Source organism: Chelonia mydas, chromosome 11, assembly GCF_015237465.2.
Source record: "Chelonia mydas isolate rCheMyd1 chromosome 11, rCheMyd1.pri.v2, whole genome shotgun sequence".
NCBI classification, from domain to species: Eukaryota; Metazoa; Chordata; order Testudines; family Cheloniidae; genus Chelonia; species Chelonia mydas.
The window spans coordinates 50,520,229-50,547,480 of record NC_051251.2 but is presented as its reverse complement, the minus strand read 5'-3'; the positions used below and the strand labels follow the sequence as shown (position 1 = coordinate 50,547,480).

General features: G+C 41.7%; 1 long non-coding RNA gene across 2 annotated transcripts in view; it reads right to left on the bottom strand.

The window, feature by feature from the left end:
* Positions 1-26,929, bottom strand: part of LOC122462474 — a 44,490-nt gene extending 17,561 nt beyond the window's left edge. For both annotated transcript variants that reach the window (XR_006285022.1, XR_006285021.1), the window contains exons 1-2: positions 26,846-26,929; positions 26,443-26,606 (exon numbers count right to left, since the gene is read on the bottom strand). This is a non-coding gene — a long non-coding RNA (uncharacterized LOC122462474). The remainder of the gene's footprint in view (positions 1-26,442; positions 26,607-26,845) is intronic.
* Positions 26,930-27,252: the final 323 nt, after the last annotated feature.

Sequence of the window (27,252 nt, the reverse complement as noted above, 5' to 3'; positions counted from 1 at the left end):
CATTGTCAAAAGTTAAGCACCTGACTGGGCCAGGTTCCTTGAGTTAGGACAAGAATCACCTTCCTCCCCTCTCTTGGCTGCATCCCGAACTAGCCATTCTAGCAGAAGCAGCCATCCCTTTTTATCTGGTGTGGTGGTTCCTGATTGGCTTGTGCCTGCTTCCAGCCCTTATAGCTGCTGGAGAACAAAGTCTGGCTGGTTTCACAAGCAGTTGATCCTGGGAGGCCTTTCTAGGCAATTCCTGGAGGTCCAAATGTGCTGCCCTTCTTTTCTTAAAGGGCTGCCTCCCAGGTCAGGAGGAAGTGGGGTCTGCAGCAGGGGACAGCAAATGCTTGGTCCACCCAATCATAAGCAATTTTATACATTTGCTTTAAAATTTCTCCAAATAAATATATTTTTGAAATGGCTTCAGAAGACTGATTCATAATTTATGAAATAGTAAAAAGACACAGAAGTACTAAAACCAAAATGGATAGAAAGTATTTTCTGCTCAGACTTTCTATTTTATTTGTTTAAAGCTCTCCAAGCTGTTGAACTTCAACAGGTATTCATTTAAATGGCTTGCTACTTCAATAAAATATGCATGCTCCTTCTCTCACGCCAAGTCCAGCTATTACTTGATATTACCTTCAGGGGCTCCTGGTTTTCTAAAGAATGTTTTGGGTGCAGGAGGAATTTAGAAAGTCTGGAGTCCCCAAAATTTCAATAGAGATTTGATAGCATTTGTTTTATGCTCACTTAAGTCAATGGGAATTCTGCATTCTGGGATTGCAGGATTGGCTATAAGGCAATCAAGGTAGGAAATTGGACTCAAATCTTAACAAAAGAATAGACTCCACTATTATCTGAACCATCTTTTGTATGAACTATATCGATTACATTCTTATGAATTGATTTAATGTCTTTTGGAGGACTTTTCTGTGATAGGACTCATTTTACAAAAATCTCATGTGACTAAAGTTACCCATATGCACCTTTGCAGGATTGGGTCCTCACAGTGAAAACTAACACCCAGTATGTGCCCTTATGCATGCAGGGGTAATTCCCATAGACTTCAATGGGAACAATGGCTTTTACACACAACTCTTTATCCTATTCCTACAACTTGTTTTATAGTTTTTGATATTTAATATAAATCAGTGTGTAATTTCAGTCTCAAGGTACTATTTTAAAAAGCAAAAAGATTCTTAAACAAAGTGAAGGGTGTTTTCACCATGAATAAGAGAGCACATGTGATAACACTGAACAGTTTTGTCTCTTCCTTTAGCTGTTTCTAAATGCTGAGGCTAGCTGTCCCGGAGAACATTCTGGATATCTTTGGCATTGGTGAGGTTAAACCCTCAGAGTGTAGATTTATTGACTGTTGTTTTTTTTTGCAAAGTCTTCATGTAAGCCAAAATTAGTCATAGTATTTACTGTAAATTTTGAGAACTGATGAGGATTCAAAAGTGCAGAAAGACTGCCACATTATTCTGATTGAAAGCAATTGTAAAAAAAAAATCAGTGTAATTAAATTACATGTTTTGCAGCAGATGGACTTTGCTGCCTTACTGATCAACTCTCCAGTTTGGCTCAGTTTGAGTGTATTTCACAGACTATTTCATGGATTAACATTGCAAAAAGTTGGCTTTTGTGTCATTAGTAAAATATACTTACAATTGGCCACATAATGTGGAGCTCCTTTTTTAGTGGTGGAACTATTGACTTAAAAAAATTCTCCTTAAATCATTAAGTCTAATCAAATGTGAGGCTCTAGACTGTGCTTTCATCGATTCACATAGCTCATGCCAGTTTTTAAAATGGATTTGAAAAATAATGAAATGGTGCATCATGAGTATCCCATGCTACTGGAGGGTAATTGCATAATAAACAATGGGACACATTTTGCTAATGAGTGAATGAAATGAAAAGTAGTTATACTAAGAGAACATTGAGATGCTCCAACTGAAATGGCACAACGTAAGGGTCTCTGTCCTATAAAGTGATTTAAGCCAGAGTGCTCAACAAGATAGTTGCAGGCCCAAGTCCCACCCTATATACTTAACCATAAAAATGCTGGGACTTACGTATACAGTTACTTGCAGACACAATATACAGGTACAATTTCACACCTGCCAGAAGGCCTCCTGATTCCCAGCCCTATGCTCACCTAGCACACAGTAGATCTCCAAAGTTGCTCCCTATGGAGTATTTAAACCCAAAGTTTAGTACTATGCATATCACATTTCCAGTGTTATAGTAGGCCTTTGGCCACGCTGTGTTAGGTTTGAGAGTTCCAACTCCCCGCCCCCTCCTATTTTCTCCACTTGGGAATAATACTGCTTAATATAACACAATCGGATTTTTCCCTCACACTGCTCCACTGAATCTCAGCCATTATGAAAATGTAAATGTTTGCTTGCACCATAGAGAAAGCACCATTTACTGTAGCAATCAAGTCTACTTCTCGGTTAAGGGCATTTTCCTGTTGCACAGGTACACACACGGTCACTATAATGTATTTGTACATACACGCATATACACATACTCTTCATTTTAAAAATGAATTGAGAATAGTACTCAGCCAGATCTTTCAATACATGCATGAATCTCTCTTCCCCCGCCCCCCGCAATTATTAGTCTGGGAGTCTGGAAAATTTCAGTTTCATAAGGGTTAAACCATAACAGCATAACGAGGATAGGTCTATCTTGAAAGTAGATCAGGGTATTCTTCACAGGGTCATTTGCACGCTACAGAATTACATAAAACCCTCATATGAGCTAACATATGGGGGCTGGGGGGGGGGGGGGCACCTAACTGAATGCCAGTTGGAAATGTGAGAAAAGTAACAATTTTGATGGCTGAATCTCTCTGCAGGGAGGGAACACTGATGAATTTCTTGAAACTTCAAGTCTCACGGTTGTGTTTTCACGCCAGGCATTATACTGTAAGAAAGAGTTTAGCCAGGTCCCACAAGATAACATCAGGCAGACTTTTATTAAGTATCAGAACTAATGTGCTTGTATGAATGCCTGAATCATTAGCTTAGGTCAGCTACATATGGTGGTGTTTGTAGCAACTAGAAAAGCAGACCTTTTACTAAATCCCGTCCAATCAATTTTAGACAAGTTGAAGGAAGAAACTGTTCTGAAACATTTTAAATGCCAAAGCAGACTTTGATGTATCGTGAACTTGCACTTATATTAAATAGTGGGATTGAAAACCTTGAACTCCACCCAAATTAATAAATGTAGTCCAGATTCTGGGTTGTGTCCAAGCTGGACTTGGCACAGTTCAGAAAGGGGCTGATATCAAAGAAGCCACCTTTATGTCCCACCCCTGCCTCCAATCCTGGAGCTGCCAGTTCATTTCCAAGTTTAAAGTAACCTCAGTATTGCTCTGCTTTATTTCTGACTGTTTATAGTACTGAGGGATCATTCTGGTAACTACCACCACCAGGGCATACACACATCCTGGACAGGGCATGTTTGTTCCAGGGATACATCCCTATGAGTGGGGCTAGGACAGAGAGTGACATAGGAGTAGCTACTGCAACCCTATACTACAGGGTAATTTCCTTCCTCATGGGGCAGGCGCCGTTTGATAATCAAGCTGGTTTTAAGATACTTTGTTTTACAAGGGCTTGGCCCTGTGTGTTCTTGTGGAATCTCTGGGTCTATTTATTGGTGCAAACACAAGTTCATTAAACCAGAGTAGTACATCTGTCTCTTACTGGAGGAGGAGACTCATCCTGTTACTGTTTTTGTAACATGGATTCTCTCTTCCAGGAACAGGAAGGGACACTATTCAGAATTACTTCCTGAACCAGGGATCTTTTCCATAGGTGAGTACCACACCTTTGGTGGCAAATGAACACTCCTTCAACTCTCCATACAGCAACTGTTACTGTATTTTAATGGACAGTGCCTGCTATCAAGATGCTTCATTTAATTTTGTAAATATTAAGCAGAAAGGGGCTAACGCCTTCCATTGGCAGGATCTTGGATCCAAAACTACTGCAGACCTAATTAAAACCAATAGGGATGACAAGCACTCTCTTTTAGGCTCAACAGAAGTAACTGAGCCCCTATTTATATAAATAAAGACAGCTTCAGACATTGGGGGCTACAACCCAAGGCATTAGGCTGCATGGACAGCCTTACCTGAACACCAGGTGGATTAACAGGCATTTGCCTGGTTACAAACATGGGGTCTAGGACATTTATTACAGGCTCTGAGTGCAGGGGCAAGACAGCAAAAAAAAAAAAAAAAAAAAAGTCAAGTGACACGCTGAAAGGAAGTAAAGGGAAAGAGCTGGTTGGGGACAGAGCTCTCTGGAGTGGTAAGCTTGCGGATGTTTGAGTAGAGCTCTTTTTTGCCTGTCAATCTTACCACATTCACATGCAATTTCTTCATTCCAACCACAGCAAGTTGCCATGGGAAGCTTACATTCCACTCACCCTCCTACTCAGGGCTTACCAAAACTTGACTCTTGGCTAGTCAGGGAGCCACATCAACCAGGCATGAAAACATCTGATTAATATTTCCATAAAATTCATTACAAATGGTCTCTCTCACATAAACACATGTCCTGAATCATAATTCTTCTTTTTAACTAGTCCTTTTCTTTCTGCAATCTTTAATCCTTTACTTGTCTTATTTATTGCAATAGATCCTGGTTAAGTTTAACTTAACATACTCCATTTTCCCCAGTTATGCTCTTAGATGGCAAGAAAGTTTTTAAAAAAAAGTCACACTAAAAGAATGCCAAAGAAGTCAAATGAATTATTAGGAAGGCTGGGCAGCAATGTAATTATTATTGTTAAGCATGGAATCCAGCCACTGAATATATTTTAGTGGCATTTTGTTTGTTCAATAGGAAGCTTTTAGGAATACAGAACTGTGGGAAGCTGTATTCTTTGGCTTGTTAGAGTAAAAAAAGTGTTTGGTCAGTCTTCAGTCAGCTATTATACACTTACAACTCTGCCAATGCTGCATGTAAGAAACGAATGATTCATAGGAGTGCTGATGAGAGACAACTGAACTTTACTTACTAGCCTCAGGACCCTGATCAGGGTCAGGATTACAGCAGCCAAATTTAGTGGGTAAGAGGAGACAGTCTGATGATCACAACAAAGAACTATGAGGTGTTCTGTGACATTCTAACAAGCTATATATGGTTTTCCCTAACATAACTTTGATGAAAAAAATACAAAGGGACAAATTCTGCTCTTAGGACTTCCCACCCCATTAGCGTCATTGAAGCTGCAGGGCAAAAACAAAGCACGATTTAGCCCTGTAGAAATTTAGGCCAGCCCACTAGTCAGTTTAGCCAGTATATACACAAAATTAAAAAAAAAAAAAATCAGCCAGTATAATCCGGAATCTGCATACATTCCCCTTAAATACTTTTTTCCATCTGTGGTATAGGAATAGTTCACCTAGGGATTTAAGGAGCAAGCTACTGGCATGCACTACACGTATCTGACATCAGCAGGATTGTGTGGTTTAATTGGAAACAGAATTTTGTTCACCTACAAATTCAGTGGTCATCCAAAACTATTGGATGTGTCACAATTGTTTGGAATGTCTCAGTTTTGCAAACTTTCATCAAGTTCAGTATCCAAAGCCAAAACTTTCAGATAAACAGCACATCTCAGATTCGAGAGGTCTACAGAATTTAGCATGTTTTAACAATATTGTTCTGATTTAACATACAGGGCCTTGATCTTAGCTTGTGTTTTTTAATCCCGGCAGGTCATATAACATCCTACATACATACAGTCATCAGGCATTTACTTAGGTCTTGATAACCAGTGTAACACCTAGTGAAATATATTAAGGGTTTGTCCTGTGGTCACTAAGCCTGCTGCCTTATTTTCTCCTTCTTGGCTCCCTGATGAATGTGTCCTCCTCCCACACATGGTTCAGGTAATATTACTCAGCATCTGTTTTCTCTTTCAGACACACACAGGTGCTCCCCTTGTGCAGCACGATGTTCACAGTCCATTCCCCTTCCACACTGGAGCACAATCCCTCCCAGGGTCTGTAATCCATCAGCCCCCGGTTGGCTCAAGTAGCATGTCATCCCTTGGTCCAAGGCATTCTCTGTTGTCATCCTCAGTCTGCAGTATACCTCTTCTGCTTCTAACTGATCACCCTTTGCCTAGCTGTTATGGGAAGACCTGCACTAGGATTTCCCTAATCCTTGTTCTCTCTCCCATCTGAGCCGCTTTTGTCCTTGTGGAGAGAGTCTCCCTCCCCAACCTGGGTTCCTTGTGTCTGCTGCCTCTGCCCCACAAGCAGAAAGTCTTATATTTGGTTTCCTAAAGGGCACATACTTATTCCTAGTTGTTGAAATGGCAACTTTAAAGTGCCAAGCCCACAGATGCAGACATGGCCTTAGTGTAAGACAGAGACTGTAGCTACAGAGCTACGGTACCATAGCTATGGTAGCATAACCCCATACACTCAGCCTACAGGCCAGATACCACACAACAAAAACACTAACCCAGGAACCTATCCTTGCAACAAAGCCCGTTGCCAACTCCGTCCAAAGATCTATTCAAGGGACACCATCATAGGGCCTAATCACATCAGCCACACTATCAGAGGCTCGTTCACCTGCACATCCACCAATGTGATATATGCCATCATGTGCCAGCAATGCCCCTCTGCCATGTACAATGGTCAAACTGGACAGTCTATGCAAAAGAATAAATGGACACAAATTAGACGTCAAGAATTATAACATTCAAAAACCAGTCAGAGAACTTCAACCTCCCTGGTCACTCCATTACAGACCTAAAAGTCGCCATTCTTCAACAAACAACAAAAACTTCAAAAACAGACTCCAATGAGAAACTGCAGAACGGGAATTAATGTGCAAACTGGACACCATTAAATTAGGCCTGAATAAAGATTGGGAGTGGATGGGTCATTACACAAAGTAAAAATTATTTCCCCATGCTAATTTTTCCCTCCTAATGTTACTCACACCTTCTTGTCAACTGTTTGAAATGGGCCACCCGGATTATCACTACAAAAGTTTTTTTCTCCTGCTGATAATAGCCCACCTTAACTGATTAGTCTAATTAGAGATGGTATGGCAACATCCATTTTTTCATGTTCTCTGTGTATATATCTTCCTACTGTATTTTCCACTGCATGCATCCGATGAAGTGGGTTTTAGCCCACAAAAGCTTATGCCCAAATAAATTTGTTAGTCTCTAAGGTGCCACAAGTACTCCTCGTTCTTTTTGCTGATACAGACTAACACGGCTACCACTCTGAAACCTACAGGGAGAGACTTTTTCTTTTCTAGTCACTGTAGGAACTCCACCTCCCCAAGCAATGGAAACCTTCTTCTAGTAACTGAGCTGCAACTGCCCCGGGGTTTAGAGCAGCATAGCTGGATTTTTCAATAGTTGCATTGATGTATGTTTTAAGGGTAGACCAGGCCAAAGGCGCATGCATTTGCCCAAGGATGGTGCTCTATTACAGGTTTATAAACATATCTTTCTTTAAAGATATATGGTTAGTCATCATTGGTCCCTGCCATGAGTGATTTTAGTAGCCACTGAAGGCCCCAACTCAGGATTGAGGCCCCATTGTGCTATCTCCTGCACAAACATGTCCACCCCAAGATTTTGCAATCTAATTAGGCCACACAGATAAAAGGTGGGGTGGAGTGGGAGGGAGGAATGTAACACCTAAGCCAAGAAATCAGGATGATGGGTGACAAGTAGCATGTTTGGAGGGAGTATTTCAAGTTTGGTTTTTCTTTAAAAAAATGCTAAATTGTGGGAGCTGGTGGGAGGGGAGGAAGAGATGAAAGGGTGGGGGAGGATAAAGGACAGAGACACTGAAAGGTGCGAAGGAATTGTAGAAGTCAAGACAACAAATCAGTAAGGAGGGGAAAAAGGGTCCAGAATCAAGATCTAAGTTAAAAATAAAAAAGTCTATCAAATCCTAAGAGGAGCGATTTTTCCTGTTGCTTCCACCTGAGCACCTAGCTCTTGCTGCAGGAAGGGAGTCCCTGCAGTTTGTCTCCCCACAGTCCATGGGACTAGAGGAGAAGGGCAGGCATGAGAGCTGCTGCTATTAATTCTGTGCCTGCCTCAGCTCCTGTGTGGGACAGGGAGTCTCTTGGCTCACAGGAGAGCTGACTCCATCGGGAGCTTTTCCCACCAACCCATGCAGTGGGGAATATGGGGCTGCATGAACACTGATGCCCTCCGTGACGCAGGGATATTTAAAATTTGATAATCCATTTAGCGCTCCCTCTCTTTTCCAGGACTCCACCTAGCACCATAACCCATTCGTTTTCTTTAACGACTCTCCATTACTCTTATTCTGATTATTGTATTGGCCTTCCTATCATATCAAAAGCCTCTTCTCTAATCCTGCTACCAGATTTTAAAAGCAAAAAATGATACAAATTTTTAGCTGACATTTTAAATGGTCTGAAGTGTAACTGACCAGCAGCCTGTACTCTCTCCCTTCTGACTCTAAGATCAGTTTATTTGCTGATTCCTGAGATCATTTATTGATAACACAGGGAAAGAATAAGTCACTTAAGATTCCTCCCCACCCCTTACACCAAGATAGAAAGTCACTCAACACCTCCCTCTCTTGAAAGATACTAACAATTCAGTCTATACCAAAATTTGTGATTAGAATTTTAACAAACGCATGCCAATACTCCCACCTTTCAAGTGAGACAGAGTAGAAGTCAAGTAATAAGTAATTCATTTCTTTAGCAAAAGTTATTCCCAGACACCACAGGTTTCATGACTGTACATTTGTTGTCAATTGACAACAATGAAAATGAGCTAACAGCAGATTTGTGGGGGATGGAGATAAAAGGGGGGAGAGAGATATTTGACATTGCTTTTAATTTTGGTGCCTTAATGGATTCAGCTCAGTTCCTGCACTCTCACCAGTGATAGCCAAACTGGCATTTTCCAACTTCAGCTAGCCAAGAGACAGTAACGCCTTTTCCACTCCAAGGCAGACCTAGCTTGGTACCACTCATGCACCTTCCCAGGGTCACTTTCCACCACATTTCTAAGAATCATAGTTCATTGAGCTTCGGGATTCCTGGGCTGCCAGCATGGGTGATTCCCTCCATCAGCTGCAGCCCTCCAGTCTGGCTCCCAGGGTCTCCAGTTCCCACAGGCAAAGGCTCTTTGTGATGTGATGGCTCTTCAGCTGGAGCCTCCACCCAAAGTCCTTCCCCTCTGGTGGTCAGCCTAAAATGAGCTAGGCTGCTCCCTTTTACACTGAGGCAGTAGTTGGAGCATGCTCAGCACGGTCTGAGGGGTGGAACTTCCACCACCCATAGTGTGGAGTTAACCCCCTCTTGTCCATTGCGGGGTATGCACACCCTGTTACAGCGTGTAATAGTAATACATTATTTGGGTCTCAAAAACCTTTTTGTATTTATTCATATTATAAACATTTCCCCTCTTCACCTTCAGAGGAGTTCTGAAAACAGTTACCTTATTTGTACAAAGGCCTCTTTAAGAGTTGGCATGTATTGTTTTATGAACAATGCCTAATTGTGGGAAAGTAAATGGTTGGTGCCCTTTTGACTGTGAGAAAAAGTTTACCAAAACTAGAGCAGCAAATGTAAAGCAGAACAAATCTCAATTGCAATATTTGCTGTCAAAAGGTTCCCCTCCATCTCCTTGTCTTTCCCCTAAGATGTATTTGCATACTTTGGCAATCCTTTTAATCTTGAAAACACCAGGAATGTGTCTTTTGACATACATCTTCATGACCTACCTGGAAGAAAACAGAATCACATAGTTTGCAGATGTCAGATCAGGAAGTGGTAATTAACGAAGAAAACAGGTCACTGCTCCCTTAGTAAATTGGATACAAGCAAAAAATGCATTTTCATACAGCTAGCTGTAAAGTTATATTTATTTTTAATGTAATGCAGGGCCTGCTTGCAGAATGGGGGGACTATCCTGGGAAGCAAGGATTCTGACAGAGACTTGGCAGTCATGGTGGCTAATCAGCCTTGCACGAGTTCCCAGTGCAGTGCTATGGCAAAAAGGGCTAATGCAATCCTTAGAGGTATAAATGGGAAATCAGAAGTAGGCGCAGGGAGGTCAGCTCAGTATTTAGCACTGGTGTAACTGGTGCTGGAATACAGTGTCTAGTTCTGGTGTCCACAATTCCAAAAGGCTGTTGACAAATTGGAGAGGGATCAGAGAAGAGTCACAAGAATGATTAAAGAGTGCAAAACATGCAAGTGATGAGCTTGAGTCTATTTAACTTAAAGAGAAGGTTAAGGGATGACGTGATCACAGTCTGTAAGTACCTACACAGGGAACAAATATCTGATAGTAGTCTCTTTAATCTACCAGTACCATGATCCAATGGTTGGAAGTTGAGCTTTATTTCTAGTCTGAATTTGTCTAGCTTCATTTTCAACTGAGGCTAAGTCATCATTGGAACAATTTACCACAGGTTGTGGTGGATTCTCCATTTAACAGGAGTTTGGAAATGATTGGATGCTTTTACAAAGATATGCTCTAGTTTGAACTAAAATTTTGGAGGAAAAGTTCTATGGCCTGTGTTATACAGGAAGTCAGACTAGATGAGACAGTGGTTCCTTCTGGCCCAAAGTCAACAAATCATAGTGTAAATCATTTAGTGTAGAAATGACGAGAAATGACACCACTGGACTTCTGTGTCATTCACTTTTATTCTGTATCTAGCCATCACTCCTTCTCATGGGAAGATTATGACTTAAGCGTCCCTGTGGTAAAACATTCTAATTTTTACAATTTACAGCATAAACAGCATGTAAGTGACATTACATCTGTCAAGGTCCTCTCCCATCCCATCGAATAGTGAAAGTACTTCCATCTTAAGCACATTGGTGGAAATTCATATCTTGTGCAAACTGTTGAAACTCCCATTGACTTAAAAAAGTTATTTAATAAGTTCAGCAAACAGTATGAATGCATCCTAAAAACTTGAACAGAGCTCTGTCACTCCCCCAATGTGGAACTAGTCAGGAAAAAACACGACAAGCATATTGTTAGTTTGATACTAATTAACCACACAAAAATCATATCTGAAGCATGGCTACTTTTATTTTCTGCCAAATATGATCAGAAGAGAAGATTGGAACAATTGTTCCAATCTATGAAAAGCACAGACTGTAAGCTGTCTGGCCATGATTCAAATTGTTCTGGAATGAGTAAAGAGCAGTATGAAGCCACATGAGGCCAGCAAACGGAGAGGGGGAAAAGTTTCAATTAGAGGCTTCCTGTATGAAACATCTGCACTGTGACAGGAGATTTTGCACTTTGGCTCTACATGTGAGTGAAACTGCACATCCTGGGCTGAACCTGCATTCTTTGCTAACCTAAATTTCCCAACACAGGTTTGGGTTATCCTGTAATGCAAAAGTGAGGCTCTTTCAAATGCAGTTGGCCCAATTTAATTCAGGTACTCAGACAAACAAGCAGAATTTTTATTAGTTAGACTTAGTTCTGACCAAAAATGAAATACAGTAAGATCATTTAGTTTTACAATACAGTACTTGCTTCCAGAAGGTTTAGTGTAGTCATCACAATGGTCTGAAGTTTCTGTAAAAGATGGTCTGGAATTGACTAGCTAACACTGTGGCCACAATGTATGTTGTTGATGGTGGCTCTTTTTGCTATTCCATACTTGGTAGAAAAGGGAGAGTCAGGGGTCAGTCTAACATAGCACGAGCGTAAGTTTGTGGGTAAGTGGGTAGGAACGTAGGGTCCTCAGGAGGACCACCTAGTCTAAAATGAATAAGCAGTGCTCCCTCTTGATGTCAATGTGAGGGAAACCTAGGCTCCCTGCCCAATGCCAACAGGAGCAGCGTTGAAAGATCAGCCTGCAGGAATGAAAGGGCAGGACCAAGCAGTCTCACACCCTAAAGACCAGCAGTAATAGGCAGCAGGGTAGGCACTCAAACTGTGAACCCCCAAGATACCAACAGACAGCCTCTAGGGAATCAGTAACCTGCTCAGAGGTAATCAGGTGATGAGGGAGGAAGGTAGACAAGTACCCCTTCTCAAACAACCACCATCAATGAGAGGGAGAGTTGACATTTTCATTGATCCCATCTCCCTTGAAGAAGGGTTGCCATAAGCCTCTGATCATCTCCCATTATGCTGTGGGGAGATTAACCAGGGGCCTGTAACTGACCAGCTCCCTCCCCTCCCTACACAGCCCTACCAGGAGAAAGAGGAGGGAGAGAGAGAGAGAGACAGTCCAAATGTGACTTGTCAGGAAATGGTGCCTGTTGGCATTAAGAAATTCCTTTTTCAAACTTATTGCCAATCAGGGGCACCACCATAATTTTGCTTGGGAACCTCTGCTAAACTATTTCCTCATTAACAGGATACCTCTTTACTGTTGCGAGACGCTATATGTATATGGGGTTTCCCTCATATATCCTTATAGAGCTGCCATCCCTTCTTCAAGAGCAGGTCTGGAAGTGGAAGAGGCAGAGGAAGCAGCATAAGGAGATAGCAGCCAGGGGTTCTGGGAACAAGAGAGCCAGGTATGGTCTAGGACCAAGGTGGGGACTGGGATCCCCTCTCCATTCCCTCCCTTTTTGCACCAATTGCCAATGATCAGTTGACTAGCAGCTTCTGTAGCTCATCCAGTACTAAAAGACTTTTATGATTCTGAATGACTCCGGTGTGCTCGGAAGTCATTTTATTCATTTTAGCCATTTTATTGGAACAGGATAATGCAGTCATTAAAACTCAGTTTATTGTTTATTTTATTTAATTTTTTTCTTATTACCTCAAGGCTTGTTGGCAACTCTCACTTCTACTGTAAGCCCTTACTTTCAATTGCCTATCATTTTGCATCTGTTTTGAAACTAATACACGTGGTCTTAGCCTGGGAGCAACTGCTAGTCAAACTGCAGGCAAATTATAAAAACAGAAATCATTTTTGGCTCCCCCCGATCAGTATCTCATAAGCAACCTTGTTGCTTGAGCAGTTTTGAGCAATGGATTAATTCTTATGAGGACACTTCATCTTGCCTGTTTGGGATGGGAATATATACATTAAACCATGGCCAGAGGATGCAGAGCATGACATTTCATGTACATTTTTGGTATTAGTGACTGAATGTGAAATTCCAAAAGGGAGAGATCCATGAAGACTCACTCACATTTTGAATTTGACATTGCCCTTTCTAGGACAAAGGCACAGAACCTGGAAATGCATGGTCACATTTTCTTGACCATCAAAGTGGATATACATTGTGCCAGAGATGGAGAAAGAGAGAACCTTGATACCTTTCTACATGAATCACAGCCCATGCTTTTACACATCTAAGTAATTCTGTTCAGTCTTCCTATCCTACCACAGCCTGCAAACCTAGGAGTAGACAAAGCAGGGTGCATGTGCAGACAGCTCTATGCTCTTCCTTCCTACAGTTAACCCCACTGAACCCTGTGCACCAGCTCTGGACCTCCTCCTTTATACTGCAGGCTGTGCATCACATGGCCAGAAGTCCCTTGGTAGCAGTTGGGTCAATTTCAGCCTATAGGGGTTTGAGCAGCACCAACCCCACCACAAGTCCCCCACTTGTGGCAGGACAAACTGCATCCTGCAACACAACCAGACTAGACACTTGACACATTATTGGTGAGGCTCAGACTCATCAGCTGTAGTGATCAGCTGCCCCTAGATCAGGGGAGCGTCTGGTGTTACAACTAATATTCGTCCCTGAATCTGACCAGGCCTTCTTGCTGGTGAGAAGAAGGGGACCAAATTTTGTGGGAATGAGGGGTGGGACTTCTGAAGATGAAGGGAGAAAATTTCCTTAAGAAGGAAGAAGTAAAGAGAGAAATAACCTGTAATATGCCTGTAAGAACCCTAATTTGTCTTTAGTCATTAAATACTATGTTTGACAGGAAGAATGATAGACAATATTCTTTTCCTGTTTCTCTGATACATGGGAGCATTCAAAGAAAAAAATATTCCAAACTGTTTTATGCCCCTATGTCTATTGAAAATACACTGATTGCTAACTGATCTGCTTTTGTCTGCAACTCACAGAAGAAACTTCGGAAGGGAGACTGCAGTTCAATTGCAAGTTACCAGCAGACATTATAGGAGTGATTACTTGTGATCTAGGCACAGAGTTGGCCAATTCAGCATGGTCATGGACTACAACATATTGGGGAAAAAAGGATTAAAAATAAAAACAATTTTTGGGCAAACTGGACTCATCTCTTAAAGAAACTAAACTGTCTAAGTTCAGAATGGTTGTGATGAAAATTATGTCAATTATTCCTTAGGATTTACTCTCTCAAAGCAGTCATTAAATGGTTATTCTCTTGCTGAACCTTTGTTGTTTTAATATCACTCAAAAAGGAAACATTCGCCAACTGAGACATAGAAAGTTATGTGATTAACTGATGGATTAGCTGAAATCTTTTCACACATTTAACTGGGTACTTTTACCAGTGTTGAGAAGAGTGAAGGAAATGGAGATGACTTGGATGATTTGGTTGGGGATTGGTCCTGCTTTGAGCAGGGGGTTGGACTAGGTGACCTCCTGAGGTCCCTTCCAACCCAGATAGTCTAGGATTCTATGACTCTAGCAGAAAGAGCTAACTATGAAAAACCCAGGGGAGAAAACATGAAAAAAAGCTGAGAGGCTAGTCGTCAGCCTATGCTTGACCAGATCATTTAGGGCAGTCTCCAGATGAGAGCAGGGGTCAACACTCGAATGCACAGAAGACACACAGAGAGCATACTTGCCATCTGACGGGCTTTAGGAAAGTAACAAGAAGGAATGACTGATTTCCCTGATACCTTTATACAATATCTTGTCATGAGAAAAAAAACAGGGGGCGGGGCCCAAGTGTCACTTACTGAAAGAACAGCACAGACACCAAGACAGACAGCGAATGCAGCAACTCATCAAGAGGTTTAAAATAGCAATTCAGATGACTGAAGGAATGGGAAGTTTGTTAAGAGCAGGATAATCTCAGAATGAAGATTTTTGTTGGTCTCCCTTTGCCAAGCAGTGGGCAATTAAGGCAGAGAAAAGCATTTTCCCCTCTGCAACATTATGGTTAGGCTTGGAAGGATTAGATTTAAGCTGGAAAAAATGTCAATTTCACAGTACACACATGCAAACCAATGAAATATTTCCATCAATTGAGATTTACAGCTAGACAGAAAAATGCCAATGGGGAACAGAGATTTAAGGATATTTTGTATGTTTTGACATGTGATATTGACAATTTTCAATGTTAAATTGTTATAAAGCTTTAACTTTTTGAATATCAATTAAATTCTGACTCCCCCATAACTTCTTACAACTGAATTTTAAATAGATCAAATTATAAAAAACCTCGTTCTGCCAAGCCCAATTATGCCATTGATCCTGCAAGTCTGTGTACCACACAAGGCTGTTACATCCCAACACAAGGGAATACTAGGTCATGGTATTGTCCCATCTGCACCTGCCATGTTGATTCAGCAGCACTAAAGGTACATCTGCATGGCAGGTGTGATTCCCAGCTTGCATAGGAGTACCTGCACTAGATCTGCTTGAGCACCTAAAGACAGCAGTGTGTCTACAGCAGCTCAGGTAGCTGCTGGGGCTAGCCATGCCTAGTGCAATTCCACCTGATTGCTTACTCCATGGCAGGAGCTTGGGCTAGCCATCGGAGACCGCTATTTAGTCACTAGCAGCATGGCTACTGTCAGGGTTTCCTCCCCACTCTGAACTCTAGGGTACAGATGTGGGGACCCACGAGAGACCCCCTAAGCTTATTTCTACCAGCTTAGGTTAAAAATTCTCCAAGGCACAAATTGTCCCTTGTACCTTGGATTAGGTAATGCTGCCACCACCAAGTGATTTAGACAAACTCAGGGAAAGGATCACTTGGAGTTCCTACTCCCTCCTAATATCCCCCCAGGCCCTCACACCCCCTTTCCTGTGGAGGCTTGAGAATAAACAAGATGAGCACAGACCAACCTTGGGGTTTTTTTAAGACACTAAAAAAAGAAACCCAGATTCTAAAAGAAAAAGGGTAAATGAAGCACCTCTGTAAAATTAGAATGGAAGATAAACTTACAGGGCAATCAGATTCAAAAACACAGAGGATTTCCCTCTGGACCAAATTTTAAAGTTACAAAAAGAAAACCAGGAATACACCTTCCTCTCAGCACAGAGAAAAATCACAAGCCAAAACAAAAAATAAGCTAAAGCATTCCCTTGCTAGTACTTACTAATTCTAATGGAGTTGGATTGCTTGCTTCCTTGATTGGTGTCTGGCAAGCACACAGAACAAACAGACCAAAACCTTTCCCCCCCATTGATTTAAAAGTACCTTGTCCCCTTATTGGTCCTTTTGGTCAGGTGCCAGCCAGGTTACCTGAGCTTCTTAACCCTTTACAGGTAAAAGGATTTTGTGCTTCTGGCCAGGAGGAATTTTATACTACTGTATACAGGAAGGTTGTTACCCTTCCCTTTATATTTATGACAGCTACTTCTACAGTTGAGATGGGCAGTGTAATTCCCAGATCACATACCTGCAGTCTCAATTCCAGTGAGTGCCCACCCCCGTTATTTGCAATGGGCAAGGTACAAAGAGGCATCAAATGGTATCACTGGAGAACAGTGTGTCTGAGGAGAGGTGGACTTAAGCATAAGACTCTGATGCCATTGAAGGCCCCAGTCAAGCAAGACACAAAAGTGTTTTACTGGGTTAGGACTGAAGCATTTAGTACTGGTTGCCATTTGAGGCCTTCCTCCAGCTCAGACTGGAGTAAGATGGCAGCAGCAGTACATAAGTACTCTCACTACTGCATGCCTGGATTCCCTTGCACTCCATTGTGTAGCTAGTTTTTGTTCTTAAGTGCAACTCTCCTTATCAGTGCTTTGCAGGATCAAGCCTGAAGTCTATTTTAACATTTTTGTACAGGAAAAAACAGATGCCATTTATCAGTCAGAGAGTATCCATAATTCTTTTGTAGACCATCATTGCCTGGATAGCATAGTCCCAAAAAACTAAAGACAAAAGCTATCCCATGTTTCATTAACTGTCCCTTTTCTCTGGTCTCATCACTGCAACCAGCTACTTGTGTTACAGTAATCTCATGCCCTGGTGTTTTAGGGACACTTTGTATTTCATGATGGGCTCCTCTACTGAAAATACAGGCACCAGAAGGGTAGCTATATTGTGGTCTATAGGAATAGCTTTACAGTAGTCTCTACAGTGTATGGTGTCTTGATATTCCATTAAATCTGCCATGTGAATTCAAATTAAAAATCCAAGGTTTTAACTATATTGATAAAGCAGTGTTGTATGTTTCTATAAATCACACTGGCTTTTTTCAGATGGGAGCTACAAGTATTCTCCTGAAGTATTGGAGTTAGGACAAAGCCACTGCTGACTTCCTTGGTTTCCTGTAGATGCAAACAGACTTGGCAACAACAGTTTATCTGGATGATCTACATCTGCTTTTTCTATCCTATGCTTTTCCCAGTTTAGTCATTACTGAGGGAGAGTTTACGTAAAGCCTCTGAAGATAGTATGTAAAAGTGAAGAGTTAAAATGGCCTGCTTGAAGAGAGGTTACATCAAGTTGCTTCTATGCTTTGGCTGGGCCAATATTTTTCTTGTCCATTCTGTCAAAGTAAAGCGTCTACACTTTAAATGCTAACCTTTAGTGTTTTCATTAGAGCAATTTTTCCCCTCAGTGGGTCATCCAAGTTTGGGAAATATAGAAAAAAACATGATGCTACTTGTTTGTATATAGTGTAATATATCACCATTTTTAATTGTGTGGCACATTATCTAATGCAATAATGCATGAGTTAGCCTCACTCCATATCGGTTTTGCAATTTTGACATCAAACTGATTTATCTTGGTGGTTCAGAACAGCTAGTTTTCACTCTGCTTGATCTTTGCTTTAGAGGTAGGCAGTGAAAAGTGGTCAGACAAAAGGATAAAATAAGATGGCATGGATACGGAATTGACTATTTTGCCATTAGTCCAACAAGCATCATTTTGTTCATAGCCATGATAGCCATACACATAGTCATGGTCTACTGCGCAGTATATGAGGCAGAGTTTTTGGGAGATGAATGTATTAGTAACTTGGAATGCACTAGGTGGTGCATAGCTTTGCCCCCTTGTTGGTGAACCACATTTCCTTGGGCAACGTAGTAGTGTGGAGTAGCTGGACTGCACCTTTTAACATCATCTTGAGCATTAGATATACACCCTGTACTTGGGGAAAAGCATCACTACACCTTATTCTGGCCCTGAAACTGCCTACTCCTGAGAACTCCCAAGTTATTGCTTTTGTTAGGTAGAACACTTGGTTTCTATTGTATTAGTCATTAAACTACCCTAATCATCCAAGGATCCAGGATTGTTAATTCTCATCCAATGTGTTCAAATAAATTCACAACCTTCTACCAAATTTTTTTTAATAAGGATTAAAAACTAATCAATACTTGGGCATTTTTTTCCTGAAGCTTGAGGACATGCGATACACTGTACATCTTAAGGTCATCAACTGCTGCTTATCTACCACATACCACCACTACTTATGACATTAGAAACAACGTGCTATGGAAGTTATGAGGTCACAGAAAAGGAAAGAAAATGAGGCAAGAAAAACAGAACACATGGGGCCAAGTGGTACCACCTCTCAACAAATCTTAAAAATCTGACTTTGGGTGGAATATTTTGCCCCTTAGCCTGCTGGGTTGGCATGGAATAGCTGAACTGGTGTTCTAGGCGTAGAGACAAATGGAGTTCCTATACACCTCATACATTGGTTGTCAGCACAGATCTGTCTAGTGGCTACACCCACAGCCCTCCATTCTGTTGCAAAGAAAGGCAGGACAGAGTCCAAGGGGCATAGAGACTTCTCAGCACACACCCTGCTTTCAGCACAGCTTAGCTATTCTGCCTGTATTCTGGTTTTGTATATAAACAGAGGGTAGGACAGCACGTGTGACTTAATATAGTGGCTGATTAGTTTCTAAAATGTTTGGGAGGTTTTCTACTCTAGGAGGTGTCAGCTTTCATTCTTTTACACAGCAAATCTGAGCCAAATTGAAGGACATGTAATCTGATTTTACGAGGTCTTGCCCAAGAAAAGCAAGTATTTCTTATACCACTTCACTTATTTATATTGTAGAGACAGTCTCCCTTTGTAGTGCTCAGGGATATAGCAGATCTTGTATCCCGAGATGCAGGACTGAAGGAGATAGGCCTGGGAAATACTTCTGTCACTGCAACATTTTCAGTGCATATATTTTCCTCACATAATGTGCCTGAACTGTTTAAAGCATTTTGCTCAATTTACACAAGGTGGTTAAATCTTTACAAGAGGAAATAGGACTTATAATCACAATGTAGCATGTACAATATAGAGTAAGTGATGCTTCATGACCCATGCAGTGTTATAACATATACATACATGTGGGACTCAGTTATGGCTCTAAGAGTGGGAGTGGGAGTTGCACTGCCTGAATATGGAGGCTAAAGACATTCCTAGTCTTGGGAGCATACGCTCACAGTGCCCTGAAGGGGCAATTGCTGCATCTACAGACCAACAATAACACATGCTCTCTTTGGTGCAGGCCTACATGCAATGGCCTGGAGGGTTACAACCCCCCCCCCCACCACATGTGTATATAAGGGGTGTGTCTATGGTCATGCTCTTCACCCACTGGCCACACATCACCCCTCTGTGGGGCTGATGGATATCAACAGTGCCTTCCTTGCACTCAGGCCAAGTCTACATTATGGGCACTACAGCAGCAGAGTTATGATACTGTAGCTACGCTGCTGTAAGTGTGTAGTGTAGACAGACTACAGCAACAGAAGAGGGTTTCATTTCCATTGCTGTAGGAACTCCATCTCTGAGCAATGATAGCTAGGTGGACAGAAGCATTCTTCTATTGACCTAGCTGCAGCTACACTGGGGGTTAAGTTGGCGTAGCTACAGTGCTCAGGGATATAGCTCTTTCGCACCTCAGTGCCATAGCTATGCTGACCTATTATTTTAGTGTAGGCCAAGCCTCAGTCAGTGTATGCAGACATATTATGGCTGCTCTCTCTACAGAAACTATGGAGAAGGGGTGCTTTCACCCCATTCACCACTAGAAATACCCATGCTGTGTGGCGCTGCTATTGTTATGTAAGGATGAGGGTGCAACTGCAGAGATAGAGGTCATCCTACATCCTGAGAGTCAGAACAGCAGACCATAACTGCAGGCCCTGGTTACTGTGTTCCACTAGGTTTAAATACAAGTAGTGTATTAAATACAAGCTCTCCCTGCCTTGCTGTGAAGTGCCCCACAAGCAAAGATTACCATAATTTGGCCCTTATTATTTGGGCTAATTATACTTCCATATTAGTTAAACAGCATTTCGTCAATGGAGTTGTGTATACTATTGGGTGAAAACATATCACAATGAGAGTCCATGAAAATGTTACATTTCTTCTGAGAGGATTAGATCCTCAATAGCTGAACACTTCTTTATGAAACTGTATTAGACTATTTCTCTAATCTCCTTTAAAAATTCTGCTGTGGAGTATAGCATGTTTGTTTCTTGCAGCTAGGCTATACGCAATGTTCCCCAAGATAAATGGGCTGGCTGAACTAGCACATAAGGTAACCATTTTCCCCCAGAATTTAAAAATAAGCTCAGATGTGTTGGTTTGCCAACTGTCCACAAATTATGTTAATTGAAATGGATGAGAGACCAGGGGTAGGATGCAGCTGCTCATGTGATTCAATGGCTAGGGTTCAAAGCAAACAATTATACAAAATGTCTGAGTTTAGTATTTCAGTCTGCTACTGAAGCCCTGCTAAGTGTTTGAGCAGAATATTTCCTTGTAAGATACAGTCAGAGCCATATCCTGCCTTCATTCCATGTTTACACCAAATGAAAGTAATAGGAATGGCGTCTGAAGATCAACAATGGGCTACAACCTTATTTTTAGTACTTACCCTATAAAAACATTTTTTACAGTTCCACATTCTTCAGCCCTGACAAAATGCTCAGTTTAAAATACAACTTGGAATAAAAGCATTTCCAAAATGTGACAGGTAAATAAATACTACCAAGAGAGGAGGAACCCAAAGCATAACAAGATCCAGTGACCGGAAATTGAGATCCTAGTTCACACTGGAAATAGATGCAAAGTTTTAAGATAGAGAATTAGTAGTTGGAATAGAAATTAATGGATCTGATAACTTATCCCTTGGAGTCCTTAAATCAAGACTGGATGTCTTTCTAGACTATATGGTATAATTCAACCACAAATTGTGACAGATACAGCAATCACAAGGTGAAATTTTGTAGCCTGTGCTTTGCAGCTCAGATTAGATGGCCATAGTGGTACCTTGCATGTTTTTTTAAATTACATTTATACCTAGATATTTGGGGCAAATGACCAGTAGCAGCATTTTTGAAACAATACATTTGGGATGTCATTACATTGTCACAGTAGAATCCTCTTATTCACCCCACAGCTTTCACTTACCCTGTAAAGAGTACATTGCAGGAACTGGAAACAAACCAAGATTATGGTAAATCTTTGTAGCATGTATTGTCTATTTCAATCATACCCTGCATCGAGGAATCCTGGAGAAATGACAACTCAGGAGATTGGAATAGTATCCTCGAGAGCAGCACCATTTCCATTCTCACTATCTCAACTCTACTGGCTGGTGAAGGAGATGCAATACCATGTTCCCACCCTCAAATCCACAGTTTTCAAAATATGTCTATCATAGATTCATAGAATATTAGGGTTGGAAGAGACCTCAGGGGGTCATCTAGTCCAATCCGCTGCTCAAAGCAGGACCAACACCAACTAAATCATTCAGGTGGTTAGTCAAATACCACACTCTGCTCAACCAATCACCTGTGGTATCTTATTGATGATCAGACTGGTTTCAAGATAAACCCTTTATTTAGAACAAAAACCATGTGCAGGAGTCAGATACCTTATTCTCTAGCTGGAGCCAGTGACTGTCCTATTTCTTACCCACCATGCAATGCGTCACAGGAAAACAGAATGCATAGAGAGTAGTATGAAAGTATGGCATCTCTACACATTGAGGGGAAGTTACTCAACCTATCCTCTTCATAAGGAGAGCCTGGTAAAATAGATATCCTCTTGGCCTTCAGGGATCATTTCATTGCAAGCCCTGAGGCTCAATCAGACCAGGTAGAGAGCAAGTTCCAGGGTCAGTAGGCTCCAAAGAGAGCTCTCGGCCCTGTCCCCTGACAATTTCACCCAGGAACTGTAAGTTCCAGTGTCAAAGCTGATCATAAATGCTGGGGTTAAAAACAATAGAAAGTGTTTTAGGTACAAGGGATCCACTTGACTTTATGAAGTTGTCCTATTTTCTCTGCACTGTTTTGTATCAACTACAGTACTAGCTTTGCTGTGATTAATTGCTTTGTTCCTTCTTATCTTTCGGAAAATGAGTCCCCAAATCTGTGTAGCTTCAGGGTGCCCTGCCCTTGACAGCTGGGAGCCTGACAAAGGTAAAACTTCAGTGAGCAAGTTGGCTGTAACCTCCACGCCTGCTGGGTGGGGAGCATGCAGCCAACCAGTGCTTGCCAAAAAAGTGAGTAGTTCTGTCTGGGGAAGGGGTGTGTGTAAATTGGCCATTGAATGATATGATTCAGTGTATCCTGACTGCAGCCTCTACTGGTAGAGCTCCTATGAAGTGCATCTGAAGAAGTGCCACTGGACTCCTCATTGTTTCTGTGGATACAGACTAACATGGCCACCCCTCTGATACTTGGACCACCTCTGCTGCTTTACTGAAATTCTGTGCATTGTACCACAGATATATTTTACAGGCTGCGGATATCCTTGCACCACTTTTCCTGGCCTGACAATCATTATCAAGACTTTGTTTTCCAAGTAGTCATCATCCAACATGAAGTGCTCACTCTAAGAATATGCGTTTTCCCCATCACTTATGTCATTTTAATGTTTAACATATGTTCTGCACTGAGCCAATATTATACCAAGACATGAGACTTATGGAATCATTTTGCATTATCTAATTTCAGTATTTTTCCCCCTATCAAAACAGTTTTTTGTATTATTATCACATACAAATAACATGCACTGTAATATTGTATGTTTGATACCAAACAAACCTGTAAAGGAACATCATGCCTCAGTAATCTACTAGAATTCTTTGAGAGGGTCAACAAGCACGTGGAAAATGGCGTTCCAGTGGCTATAGTGTACTTGGACTTTCAGAAAACCTTTGACAAGGTCCCTCACCAAAGGCTCTTACGCAAAGAGTCATGGGATGAGAAGGAAGGTCCCATAATGGATCAGTAACTGGTTAAAAGATTGGAAACAAATGACAGAAAGAAATGATCAGTTTTCAAGGTGGAGAGGTAAATAGCAGGGTCCCCCAAGTATCTGTACTGGGACCAGTGTTGTTCAACCTATTCATATATTATCTGGAAGAGGAGGTGAACAGTGATATGGCAAAATTTGCCAATAATAAAGAACTACTCCAGAGTTAGGTCCAAATCAGACTGCGAAGGATTACAAAGGAATCTCACAAAACTACATGACTGAATGACAAAATGGCAGATGAAATTCATGTGATACATGCAAAGAAATGCACATTTGAAAATATAATCCCAGCTATACATACAAAATGATGGGTCTAAATTAGCTGTTACCACTCAGAAAAGATCTTGGAGGTAAACACCTGTTTAATGTGCAGCAGAATAAAAAACAGCTAACAGTGTTCGGAACCATTATCAAAGGGGCAGATAATACAGAACATATCTAATAACACTATACAAATCCATGGTACACCCACACCTTGAAGACCATGTGCAGTTCTGGTTGTCCAATCTCCAAAAAAAAAAAAAATACGTAATAGAAGTGGGAAAAGTACAGAGAAGGACCTCAACGTTTATTCAGGGATATGGAACAGCTTCCCTGTGAGGAGAGATTAACAATACTGGGACTGTTCAGTTTAGAAAAGAGACAGCTAATGGGGGATATGATAGAGGTCTATAAAATCATGAACGGTGTTGAGAACGTGAATAAGGAAGTGTTATTTACTCTTCACATAATGCAAACCAGGGCTCACCCAATAATTGGCAGCAGGATTAAAACAAATGTAAGGAAGTCTTTCTTCACACAACTGACAGTCAACCTGTGGAACCTGCCACCATGGGATATGGTGAAGGACAAAAGTGTAACAGAGTTCTAAAAAGAATTAGATAAGTTCATGGAGGATAGGCCCATCAATGATTATTAGCCGGGATTGTCAGGGCCTGCTCTGGGTGTCTCTAAGCTTTTGACAGCCAGAAGCTGGGACTGGATGACAGAGGATGGATCACTCAATAATTCTCCTGTTCTGTTCACTCTGTTTGAAGCATCTGGCAGCGGCCACTGTCAGAATACAGATACTGGACTAGATGGATCATTAGTCTGACCCAGCATAGCCATTCTTGTGTTCTTTGACTTATAGTAATAAAGTTAGTACTTTTTATCTGAGAATCTCATCTCTTAACAATAGTGGGCACATCTTCTTTGATTTTACACATAGGGAAAACCAAAGGACAGAAGAATGGCCATACTGGATCAGACCTAAGGTCCATCTAGCCTAGTACCCTGTCTTTCAGCAGTGGCTAAAGCCAGGTGCTTCAGAGGGCATGAACAGAACAGATAATCATCAAGTGATCCACCCTATCGCCCATTTCCAGCTTCGGGCAAACAGAGGCTAAGGACACCATCCCTGCCCATCCTGGCTAATAGCCATTTATGGACCTATCCTCCATGAATTTATCTAGTTCTTTTTTTAACCCTTTTTTGGGCAGAGAGGCTACATGATTTCCTGAGGAAATTAGGACAATACCCAGGTCTCAACTCCCAAAACATAGCTACTGGACCACACTGGCTGTCTACTAGCCATTATGCAGCTACATTTCAAATGTAATGCATTTATTTGGCAAAACATTGCTTTTAGTACTTGGGAGAACAAAATTTGGAGGTGGTCTAGACAGGAAGCTGACCGTATGTCCCAAGCATTGGACCAGCTACCCCAGGTCAGTAGAGGCTGAGAGAGGGTGTCCTTACATTGCATTTCAGCAATTCCTCTCTAGCCAAGAGAGGGATGCTCTGGAGGGAGCCATACACAATCCACATATCCATGATGTGGGCCTTGAAGGAACAGGGAATGAGAAGGGCAAATGGAGAGCTCCCAGAAGAATCATAACAGCTTTGGTTTCAAATTGTGGCTTGTTTTTCGGCCCAAACTGTTTGAGATTGATATTGAAGTATTTCTAGAGAAAGGTTCATTTATTTACCATTTGGTAGCACAATACTTTCATCTGGTTCTCAATAATTCCAGCACATTTTGGCTTTTAGTGATTTTTGTAACGATAGTGAGCGGCCAGGTGTGGAGCACTTTTGAAGTCTGGCCACTTCACTAAAGCACCCACATGGGAATGGAGGTCCTGAAAACGTGGCAACAAGGGCTCAATTCTGCTACAGCACACACTTTTAGTATCTTATTAGTAAAGTTTCCCACTGAAATCAGGGGGATGACTCATGGAATAAAAGTACTGCTCAGTGAAAGTAAGGAGAGAGGAAGCCAGCCCTTAATGCATGGAATGTGCCTTTTCTAGTTTGGAGTTTATTTATTGTTCTAAGGCAGCACAATCTACGTAGAGTTAAAAAAAAAAAAGACACAAATTTGGGCTAGGATAGGAGCTAAAGTAAATTCAAATCTTAGCAGCACAATTATGTATATGACTTACCAGCAATGCTTATCCCATCCAAAAAAGAAGTAGGCAATCTTTGATTTCATTTTGGATTAAATTTCTTCCAAAGGACTTATGGAATATGGAAGTAAAGATTTCAAAAGCAAATGCAACCTGGAGTGATTCCCCCCACCCTCTTATATCCAATATGGACAAAGTAAATCACTTCATGTTAATTTGCTGCTGAAAGAATCCCTTCTGCAGATCGGGGTCTGGCAGCACATGTACTCACGCAATATAAAAGTGGCCAAGGACAGTCAATCATTTACTGTTTGCCAAAGGTGCGATCATCAGTGAGACTGCCTTTGAAGGAAGTAAGAGCTGGATGTAGACTAGGGCTGAGATACAGTTAGGGTGACCAGACAGCAAATGTGAAAAATCGGGACAGGGCGTTGGGGAGGCGGGGGGGAGGTAATAGGGAATAGGAGCCTATATAAGAAAGAGTCCCAAAAATTGGAACTGTCCCTATAAAATCAGGACATCTGGTCACCCTAGATACAGTGCTTGCCGTGAGGTATAGGAAAAAGAGAGAGTGGACAATGAACACTACAAAAATATAGTTGTTTCAGACATGCTGCAGCTAAAGTAATGTAAAGAAAAAGCATTGTAACAGGGTTTACTCACCACTATGCACTTCCTCATGGCCAGGCATGGCATCACAGTGTCCTTGTGGGGTAGCAGCCCTTGTCACCAGTCACTCTGGGGCTGTGGTGGTTTCTTTCATATAACTCATCCCTCCAGCCAGGGCACAGTCCTTAGCCCATTCCTTCCCGGGTCAGCTATCCAAACTAAAGTTCAAAACTATCTGAACAGAAATAAAGAGCTTCCACCCTCTCCACAGCTCTTCTTCAGCACGGTCACATTCAGCCTGCAGCCCCCTCACTAAGCTCAGCTACCCTTGTACACCACTTCCTTGGGGCTGGCAGGGGAATCCAGTCCCAGCCTCAATTCTGGGTTATAGCCCAGGGCCCTGTACTACACAGCTACGTCAAATCCTCTACCCATATTGCAGTTTTCCCTTTCTCACCTTTTTACTTCCCTTCTGGGTCTCCCAATCTGTTCCCTGGTTATTCAGGGTGCCTTCCTGCTTACTGAAGGCCCTACAGGCACCTTTTGACTCCCTGCATTCTCTTTCCTCCAGCCCTTCCTCAGCTGGGCACATTCAGTAGTTAAACTTGGAATCAGCTAATTTCTCTCAGGTGGGGACTATTTGTAATCAGGGCTGGCTTAGTCAGGGGCTTGCTATTATTATCATCTCAGCGCTCTGGATGATCTCTGAATGTTGCTCTCTCTCTCTCTCTCTCTCTGTGTATATATATGAATTTTATTGTCAGGCTCTGGCTTTGACCCTCGTACACCAATCACTGTAACTGACTTCTACTTTGGGTTATCTAGATTCTTCTAATGATATTGGGCCAGCCAATAGTGCCATTC